A 9,543-nucleotide genomic window follows, 5' to 3' on the forward strand; every position below is an offset into this window, starting at 1 on the left:
CATAAAGCAACCCTGTGCAATTCTCCGCCAGACAGAGTCACACATTAAGTAATCTAAAGTTACACTTTATAACAGATTCCACAGAAGACCTGGTCTCTTCCTCAGTGAAGACTTGTGGTACATCGACCATGTACGACTCGACCACAAGTGTTCCTTACTTTCAGCCCATCCAAGCAAAGATGATAGAAGACGGCCCAGGATTTCCGTGTTGCCAGTAAAGTGTGTGCCTTAGAGCTGAGCATCTTGCACCATGATAACAGTTTTCGTATTCAAAAGGATTTTTACTGGAAATTGATCACTGATCTTCGCAGCAACATTGCTATCATCAGCTTCATCTTCAGAATCACTGCTCTCCAAAACAATTTTTCATTCTATGTCATCAAGATCCCTGTATTCGTTGCTTTTTTTTCCCCAGTATTGCCCGTTTCCAACCAGTAAAGCGACTTCCTTTCTGCTTTTTCTGAAAATAGCCGATCCTTCCGTGGGCCTCCCATAATGCTAAAAAAGTTCCTATCACAATGGCAATGCCTGCAATAGCAAATGTGATTAATAATTTCCGCTTCGATGTGGTATTTCCATGGTTCTAAGGCCCCTGGGCAGACTCTGAACTTGCTTGCTGGCTCCACAAGTTGTCCCTTATAGATGGTCCACTTTCATCCTCATTACTGCTATGATAGTGCAAGTCATGCAAGATTCTCTCATTTTACCTCACATATTTATCACAGGGTATGCACATTTCTGTCCTATTCCCACAGTGGTCCACATTTAACATACATATCCACCAATGCATTCCCAAGCACACTATTTCCTCCTAGCAAACCCCCTCTTACAATTTCAGCATGTATTATTTTGCCTTTTCAGCTACTCCTATGCTGCCACAGGCCTTCAAAATGCAAGCAAAGGTCTGTGCATCAGGAGAGAAGCCCTCATGTTGCATAATAGCATACTAATGGAGCCTTCTCTCCCTATACTGTCCACGCAGAACAAAATTGTAAACACAACAACTAAATATGTACAAAGTAACAAATGTCACACACATAGCCTTTGGTGGATTTCACACCTCGAATGCGCAGCAATACGACATCCACCCCCTCTAATCCTGCGCATCCTCCGGATGGGCCAACTACCCATGATCGTTATCATCAAGATCCACAAACAGATCAATCTCTTCATTATGCATTTCCGGTGTATCAACAAGATTATCTGTCATATCATATGTCTCTTCCATTGGAGTTTCTTCTCGTTGCTCTTCTCTTGAAAATTCTTCCAATGCATAATCTTCATCATCTCTTTTCTTGAAAATCTTGATTCTTTTTCCAGCAATAGGCACTCTAAGCACTGTCCCATCCAATTCTGTCAGCTCATATGTTGCATTATCAAAGACATCTCTGACTATGTATGGCCCAAACCATCTTTTCACCATCTTCCGAAGTGGAGTATGCTGGTTTTCAAGGCTGCTATCAAAGACTAATACCCAATCTCCCTCTTCTATTGCTCTAGGCCACAAGCGATGCCTACTATCAAACCTGTCCTTATTTCTTAGTCTAGCAACCTTCAACCTGTCAATAGCTAGCTGAATATCCTTTGGTCTTCTCTCCAACTGCCGAATTCGAAGAGCTAAGAGCTCCTCTCTTGTCAAATCCTCCTGCCAAGGTAAAACTGACCAAGTCAAAGCACAAGTCTCAGTCGGCATAACCGGTTTCTGACCATACATCAACTCTGCAGGCATATATCCTGTGGTAACACTATGAGTCGTACGATCAGCCCACAAAGCAAATGGTAGAAGTCTCGGCCATTCTCCAATCCGTCCTCTGCATGCTTTGGCTAATGCTTTCACTATCGGCGGATGCCCTCTTTCACTCTTCCCATTTCCCTCTGGATTGTATGCTGTGGTTAGAGCCAACTTGATTCCTAGTTGAGAGAAAAACTCCCTAGCTTCATCTGCATCCAATTCACCGCGATCCGCAGTGATCTTACCCACACAGCCATACCTGTAGAAAATTTCTTCCAATAAGAACTTACACACTGCACTAGTGGTCTTTGTTCTCAAAGATCTGTCCTCAACATGATTGGTAAGATCCTCTCTAGCCAAAACAATATATCTCATCTGCCATAGACCCATAGGCATAGTAACCAAGTCAACTACCCACTTATAATGAATGCATAGCGGATAGGTCGGATGAAGCTCATCTCGATGACGCACTGCCGAATACATCTGACAGTCCCTGCAAGTCTCAACAAAGTGAGAAACATCTCTATACATGCCTTTCCACCAATATTTCTCCTTGATTTTCTCATAAGTAGCCCACACTCCTCTATGACCAGCCCAAGGACTCTCATGAAACTCCCTCATCACCTGTAACTGTGTCCCTCTATCGTAGACAACCCGCAAAGGTAATCCGCCTCTTTTCTTTGGATGCTTCCAAAGAAATCCGTCCTTGAGAAAATAACCATAGGCTTTCCTTCTGATCTTCTTGAACTCTTCATCTGTCCATTCATCTCTTTTGATTAGTGTACTAAGGTACTTGCCAATCTACAACCAATCTCCAACATAGAGTTCTTCTATGAAAGCCACAATATCATAGACATGGCAAACATGATCAACCATAGTGGCTGAAATTTCTGCATCATCCTCTTCTGCAAATAGCATCTCCTCATCATCATATCTGGCTCTAGACAGCATATCTGCCACTGGATTATCCTTCCCTACTATGTGTTTAAATTCCGGATTTAATGACTTGATGTATGCAATCCATCTCAGCATAGCTATATCCGGAGTAGAGCAACTCGTAATCATACCAATCAATGGCAAGCAATCTGTCTCTACCACAACTGAAGCTCCAATAAAGTATTCCTTGTCACATTTGAGAGCCGTAACAATCCCCAGTAACTCCCTCTTGATTTGCGGATATCTCCTCTGTCTCTCGTTTAGGACTTTCGCCCCAAACCGAATAGCATACCTGTTTCCATCTGCATCATCTTGACCCACAGCCCAACCTATGCCAATTGGACTAGTGTCAACTGTCAATACAATAGGTCTTCCGCAATTATAATCCACTTTCCTGAGAGTAGGAGCAATCTGTAATAACTTCTTCAATTTCCGCATGGCTCTAGTGTGGCTCTCATCCCAATAGAATTTCTTTCCCTTTCGAAGCAGCTGATATAAACAATTTGCTATGTGTGCAAAATGAGGTATCCAAATCATATAAAACACACAAGCTCCAATGAATCTTCGTACCTCTGAAGTGGTAGAACAATACTCCGCAATCTTGCCTATAGCATCCACCTTATCAGGTGAGGGTTTCCTGCCATAATATCCACACATATGTCCAACAATGACAACCTCATTCACTTCAAAAACAGATTTTTGCCCTGAAAGTGTCAAGTTCACTTCTTCTAACTTGGCCAAAATCTTCTCACAAGCTGAAATATGATCAGCCACAAAGTATCTGCATCCTTGTTCATTTAGACTCTCATTCTTCTCTTCTTCTGCACACCCCTTAATGGGCACATCATCCAAGAAAGGCATGGTAAGCTGAGGTATATAATCACGAAGGACCTTATGCATGGCATTCATCATATGCGCAATAGAATTAGTGGCATCTTGAGGCAAGGTACACATCCTGACAAGCCCAATAGGAGTTCTCATGGTGGTTATGTCCCTGCTTTCCAAAGCCAACTGAAACTGATCATATCTCTAATACAAATCACCTAAAGAATAGATGGCACGTCCAGCAAATGCTTCTGCAAACTCATCCACAACTAGACCTATACCAACATTCCTGATAGTAACTCTGTTTACTGGCTGCATATCCTATATAAATCGGAGAGTACCATTCTTCTTCGGAACCGTAAACCACCTATTTGAGTATGGTGCAAATGAAGGCTCAAGAATTCCCATCCTCATTTTCTCATTCAATAAATCAATCAACTTTGGCAGATGTGCCTTAGGCACTGGAATAGGTCGGAGGTTCCATGGAATATGAGGAATAGTAAAAATGACCATAGGAGCAACAATATCCGGATTCACACATCCAATCTCATGCGGGAAAAAAGCAAATCCCCTTCCATATCGCTCAAGCATCTCTTGAAAGCATTGCTTCTCTGTGGGTAGCAAGAAATCACAATTCCCAATTTTCAATTCAGCAAGAGTCTCTACTAAAAATTTATGACCAATATGCTCCGGATTCCTCAAAATTGGCTGTTTGGCAACTCTCTCTATTTGCTGATCACTGTCAGGTGAAAGCGGTACAGCTACCGACTTCACCTTCTTATCCACAGTTTTGTATTTCGTGTAAACCCTGGCTTCATTATGCTCTTCTATATTACTCAAATCTTGCTGTAAATCAGCAATTCTGCACTCCAATGGCTGAATATCCTCAGCCCTCTGCTCTATGGACTGCATAGAAACAACCCTAAACTCTGGATGCTGAAATATTTCAGCAGTAAACTCTGTTGGCTGAAATTTTTCAGCCCTCTGTGTCTCTGTAAGCTAATCATAATCAGCCGGAAACTCTGTTTGCTGAATTTCTTCAGCACTCAACACTTTTTGCTGAGTCACCTCAGCCTCTGACTCAATCTGTGACACAAAATCTACAATTTCATGAAACATGTCCAAGGATTGCACTAATACATTACTGTGACAACTCTGCATATCAGTTTTCAGCATATCTTCCATCTCTTCCATCGTATCTGCACAAATCATACTGTCATACATCCCATCTATGTGCTCATCATCCTCTAAAATTCCTGCATTTTTCAAATTTTTCTCCTTCCTACATATGTACTGCCTGGCAGCTCTAGGCAACCTAGAAATCTTCTGATAGCTCATCAAACTGTTTACTGAAATCTCAACAAAACCGGAGGAGAAAACACTACTGCCAGGAGGTGAGAACTCCAATCTCCTCTGCTCTGTACCACCGTCGTCTCACGAAACGGCAGTACCTAATGAAAACCCGAATCCCTCACAGTGGGCAAAGGTGCATCTCTGAGAGTATCCCTGTTTCTAACATGGTTCACACACACAGTCATAAGCTGAACTGCTCTCATGCCATCTTTGCTGCGAATCCGTGCATAAGCAGATCCATCATCCATTACCTTTGTTTCCATGCGCATCTCTGTGATGAATGGCTGTCCAAGAATTATGGGATAAGAGCATGAATCCTGCACAAAGAAATGGAAATCCTCCTCTACATCTCCAATAGAAACCCTGACACTAGGACAAGTAGCATACAAATCACTTGCAGTGTTATTGGCGGCTCTCATACGCCACCCATGCTCTACATCCATAGGCCATCTGTTACAATCATAAACTCCACGAACTATGAGATTAATCTCTGAACCATGATCCACCAAAGCAACATAAGGCACCTGTTTTTCTCCAATTTTTACCATTGTCTCTATAGTTGCCCTAGCCCAATGACTCCGCAAAAAGTGACTACGCGGTATCAAGACAGGCTCATCAATTTCAGCATAATGCATAGGCTGAACCCTCTTCTCTATCTACGGAAAAACAGAAGCATTCTCAACCATAACCTCATCGTCATCCTCATCCAACTCTCCAATCAAAACTCCTTGTGTATCAGTGGTAGGCAATGCATGTCTTTTCCTCTTCAGGACCTCCTGAAACTGATCTTGAAACTCTGTTTTCGAGATGCCCAAAACCTCAGAAATAGTGAACGTCACCTCACTGCCAAGTATCTTGTCATTAAAGATTTTCTTCATGTCTGTAGATGTCTCAATATCGGACATCAATCTAAACCCTGGATGCTTTCTCTCTCTAGGCTCTTGCCTCTTTTCTCTCTTTTGAGCATCTTCCATCTGTCGTTCTGGCCCTGGTCTCAAAGACGGTCCTGCAGTAGGTGGAGTAACAAACTCACCCCCTCTAGTCTTTTTAGCTGCACTTGGATTTTCTTCATCCCTCCTACGCTTCTCCTCAACAAGTACATCTGCTCCCTAAGACTTAGCCAAGTAGGCATAAATAGAGTACCTGTCAACAGGCGAATCCCAACCTGTCTCAGATCTGATGCTAGAGCCTGCACTAGTCAAAACAGTTTGCTGAATTTTTCCCTTATTTGCAGTCTCCATAGCATAAGTCCATAGTGCTGACTGATTCTCTGATCCCTTCTCAATCTGGACTCCATATGCAGAAGCATCTCCTCTAGTTGTCACATAAGAAGTACGCGCAGCCATGTCATCCACTAATTTCTTCATTCCGCCTTTCCCAAAGTTGGTAGCAAGCGGAGCTCCTGTTTCAGTCAACGAAATCTTACCATCTTGTCTCCAAAATACCAAATTCTTCCTCCTTGCATCCTGAAAGGATTCACAATCCCTGCAATGCTGATGGTCTGTACTATAACACCAAATACACCTCCGATCTCTCCTAGGTGCACTAGGAGCACTCCTAGGTGCAGTAGGAGCACTAGAAGAAATAGTAGGCGCAGTAGAAGCAAACTGCTCTTTCAATTTTCCCACCAACTCCGCTTTAACTGACTCCAGTGTCAAATCCGTTATGCCTTTGATTATGTCATCAAGAGAGGTAGGAACTGATGGAGTGGATGGTTTTGGAGCAGAAGGTGCAGGTATCGGTCATGGAACACGAGGAATAGGAGGAGTGAAAATAGTAGGCACTGGCACAGGCCAAGAAACTAGCTGAGGAAGAGAAGAAATAACAGGGATAGAAGCAGGCATAGGAGCAGAAGACGGTGTCGGTGTCATAGAACCATTTTGTAGGTGGGTCTTCCATATCCTCCTCTTGGTCAAAGTTGAGACTGCATCCTGGGCATCCTGCCAATCCGTTTTAAGTCCCATAGGCTTTGTACGATCCTCAAGAAGCTCTCCCAATTCTTCCTGAAGAGCAGGATCTGCAGCTTGCAAGAAAAGCTCAACTTTCTCAACATCCAATGCTCTTTGTTCAATGGCATCAAGCTGACTATATCTCTCTTCAAATTCTCGTATCAACTCTGAAGCAGCTAGACCTTTGTTTGGCATGTAAAGCCACTCTCGGAATGACCGCCGTGTAGCCATCCCAAAGTCCTCAAGGAAATACTCTTCTTTCATGGCCTTCTTAAAATCTTGCCAATGTGAATTTTGAATAAAAAGATCAGTCACTTTTGCCCTCAAGGCGGGTGTGACAAGACGAAGGAAGTACTTACTCATAAGTCCAGCTGGAACTCCAAAAAACCCCATCTTGATCTCATATGTCTTCAAATATGCTGAAACATTACGGCCATCAAATAGCTTCTTCTCATTCTCAACTGCTTCAATCGCCTTAGTCGCGCTGTTTGCATTCTCCTGCTCCAAATATAGTTGCCTTTGCTGAGACAACTGCTGTTGATGCAATTGTTGCTGCTGCTGCATATACAATTGTGTCTGCTGATTTTGAAGCTGCATATACATGGACATATTCTGCAAAATCTGCTTTACATCATCTGTTGAAGTACTTGATGCAGCAGTCATTGATGGAGCTCAAGTAGAGGACGTAGCTGCAATTGTAGAAGAGGCTGAAATAGATGCTGAAGTATCTCCCATCCTGAAATTTCTGCAACGCTTTCACGTCGGGTTCACCAAAGATGTCGAAGGGTTTTCAAAAGAAAAGTCGCGACCACAAAGGACCTTGATTAATTTCAGGATAGAAGATCAATCGAAGCAAACAATCAAGACAAATATGATGCCAAGTAACAATTGTATTACTGCCAAGTTATCTCTGAGCATAGAGAAACGTCATAACAAACCACATGTGATCTATGCAATAGACCCATGCCATGTATACAAGCTCAAGTATTTGTGATTGCAATAGTTGACAAAATTATTCCACCCTCTCAAGAGCAATATGAAAACTGAGAATAGCTCTTCAAATCATGACAATTTGATTGAACTGCTCAAACCTTGTGGTTTAGAATTATTCATTGTTGTTGCTTTTTCAAAGTCTGTAAGAAAGCATACTGCTTGATTTACCAAATGTATGTGCACCAGATTGGGCCACCACATCCTTTATGTCATCAAGCTCTACTACAGCAAATTTGGTCACAATAGTATCCAAAGACTCTCTTGCAGATGGTAGTCTGGATGCAACAAGGAACTTATATGCTGCTTTACTGTCTTTCCTTCCTAAGTTGACATTCCATGTTAAGTTCAGCTGTTAAACATATAAAGACAGCTCATACACATCATAACTGCATCTGAATGGCCAACATCACGATTGATCCCTTTTACCAGAAAATTAGAGGATTGTTACTTCTGAGAAATTCCAAGATGGATCCATTACTTACACCTCTATAAACTGAAAAGTAGGACTTGTAAAAGCACAAGTTCTCATCTCAAGGATTAGCAATTTTCAAAAGTAATTGGTTTGCTGAAGCAGGTTTATGATTGAATGACCTATAAATTAAAGGCAGATCCATGTGTGAGAATATAGCTAAGAGCAAAATTGACGCTGATGCAGTAACACCGCATTGAAGGAGAAACACAGCTCGCAGACTGCTTTCATCTAGAGTATCATGGCATACTGCACAGCCTGTAGCACAGTACCCAAATTGGCAGCAATTCCCCACAACTGTTATATCTGGTAACAACTCCAATACCTGGAAGATTCCAGTCAAAAGCTACTACATCAGCTCATGGAAAATGGCAGTTTGACTAACAAGCTTCAAGATGATGCCATAACATGGTTGAATCATCTTTCCCATGTTTAGCTTTCAAAAAAAACTCTTAGTCATCCAAGTAATAGTAGGAGCCTGCAGACTTCTGCTCCCTATCTTCTGTAGAATCCAACTTGTTGATACGAGGCCGATAGTTTGTGGGATCGCGTCTGAAAGTAATATCCAGATGCGATAGAAACAGGTTCATGCTAGTCAAGAGAGACTGTGGTGTATTCGCAACACAGTCAACTGATGGTTTTCCCTCATACACAATGACCCTGTCAGCCAGGTATGTTGCCATAATGAAGTCATGCTCAACAACAAATGCAGTCTTTTTAGCATGCAAGATAAAGCGTTTGATCACTTTTGCTGCCACAATACGCTGCTTTGAATCAAGGTAAGCACTCGGCTCATCGATAAGATATATGTCTGCAGGCTTTCCGAGGCACAAACATAAAGCAACCCTGTGCAATTCTCCGCCAGACAGAGTCACACATTAAGTAATCTAAAGTTACACTTTATAACAGATTCCACAGAAGACCTGGTCTCTTCCTCAGTGAAGACTTGTGGTACATCAACCATGTACGACTCGACCACAAGCGTTCCTTCCTTTCAGCCCATCCAAGCAAAGATGATAGAAGACGGCCCAGGATTTCCGTGTTGCCAGTAAAGTGTGTGCCTTAGAGCTGAGCATCTTGCACCATGATAACAGTTTTCGTATTCAAAAGGATTTTTACTGGAAATTGATCACTGATCTTCGCAGCAACATTGCTATCATCAGCTTCATCTTCAGAATCACTGCTCTCCAAAACAATTTTTCATTCTATGTCATCAAGATCCCTGTATTCGTTGCTTTTTTTTCCCCAGTATTGCCCGTTTCCAACCAGTAAAGCGACTTCCTTTC

At 42.3% G+C, this 9,543-nt stretch overlaps 1 pseudogene; it reads right to left on the reverse strand.

Annotated features, from left to right (window-relative positions):
* Positions 1-8,551: 8,551 nt before the first annotated feature.
* Positions 8,552-9,092, reverse strand: LOC148010143 (ABC transporter E family member 2 pseudogene; annotated as a pseudogene).
* Positions 9,093-9,543: the final 451 nt, after the last annotated feature.

This window comes from Lygodium microphyllum, chromosome 30 (assembly GCF_053477565.2).
Source record: "Lygodium microphyllum isolate KBCC chromosome 30, Lygodium_microphyllum_v1.1.10, whole genome shotgun sequence".
Classification (NCBI taxonomy): Eukaryota; Viridiplantae; Streptophyta; class Polypodiopsida; order Schizaeales; family Lygodiaceae; genus Lygodium; species Lygodium microphyllum.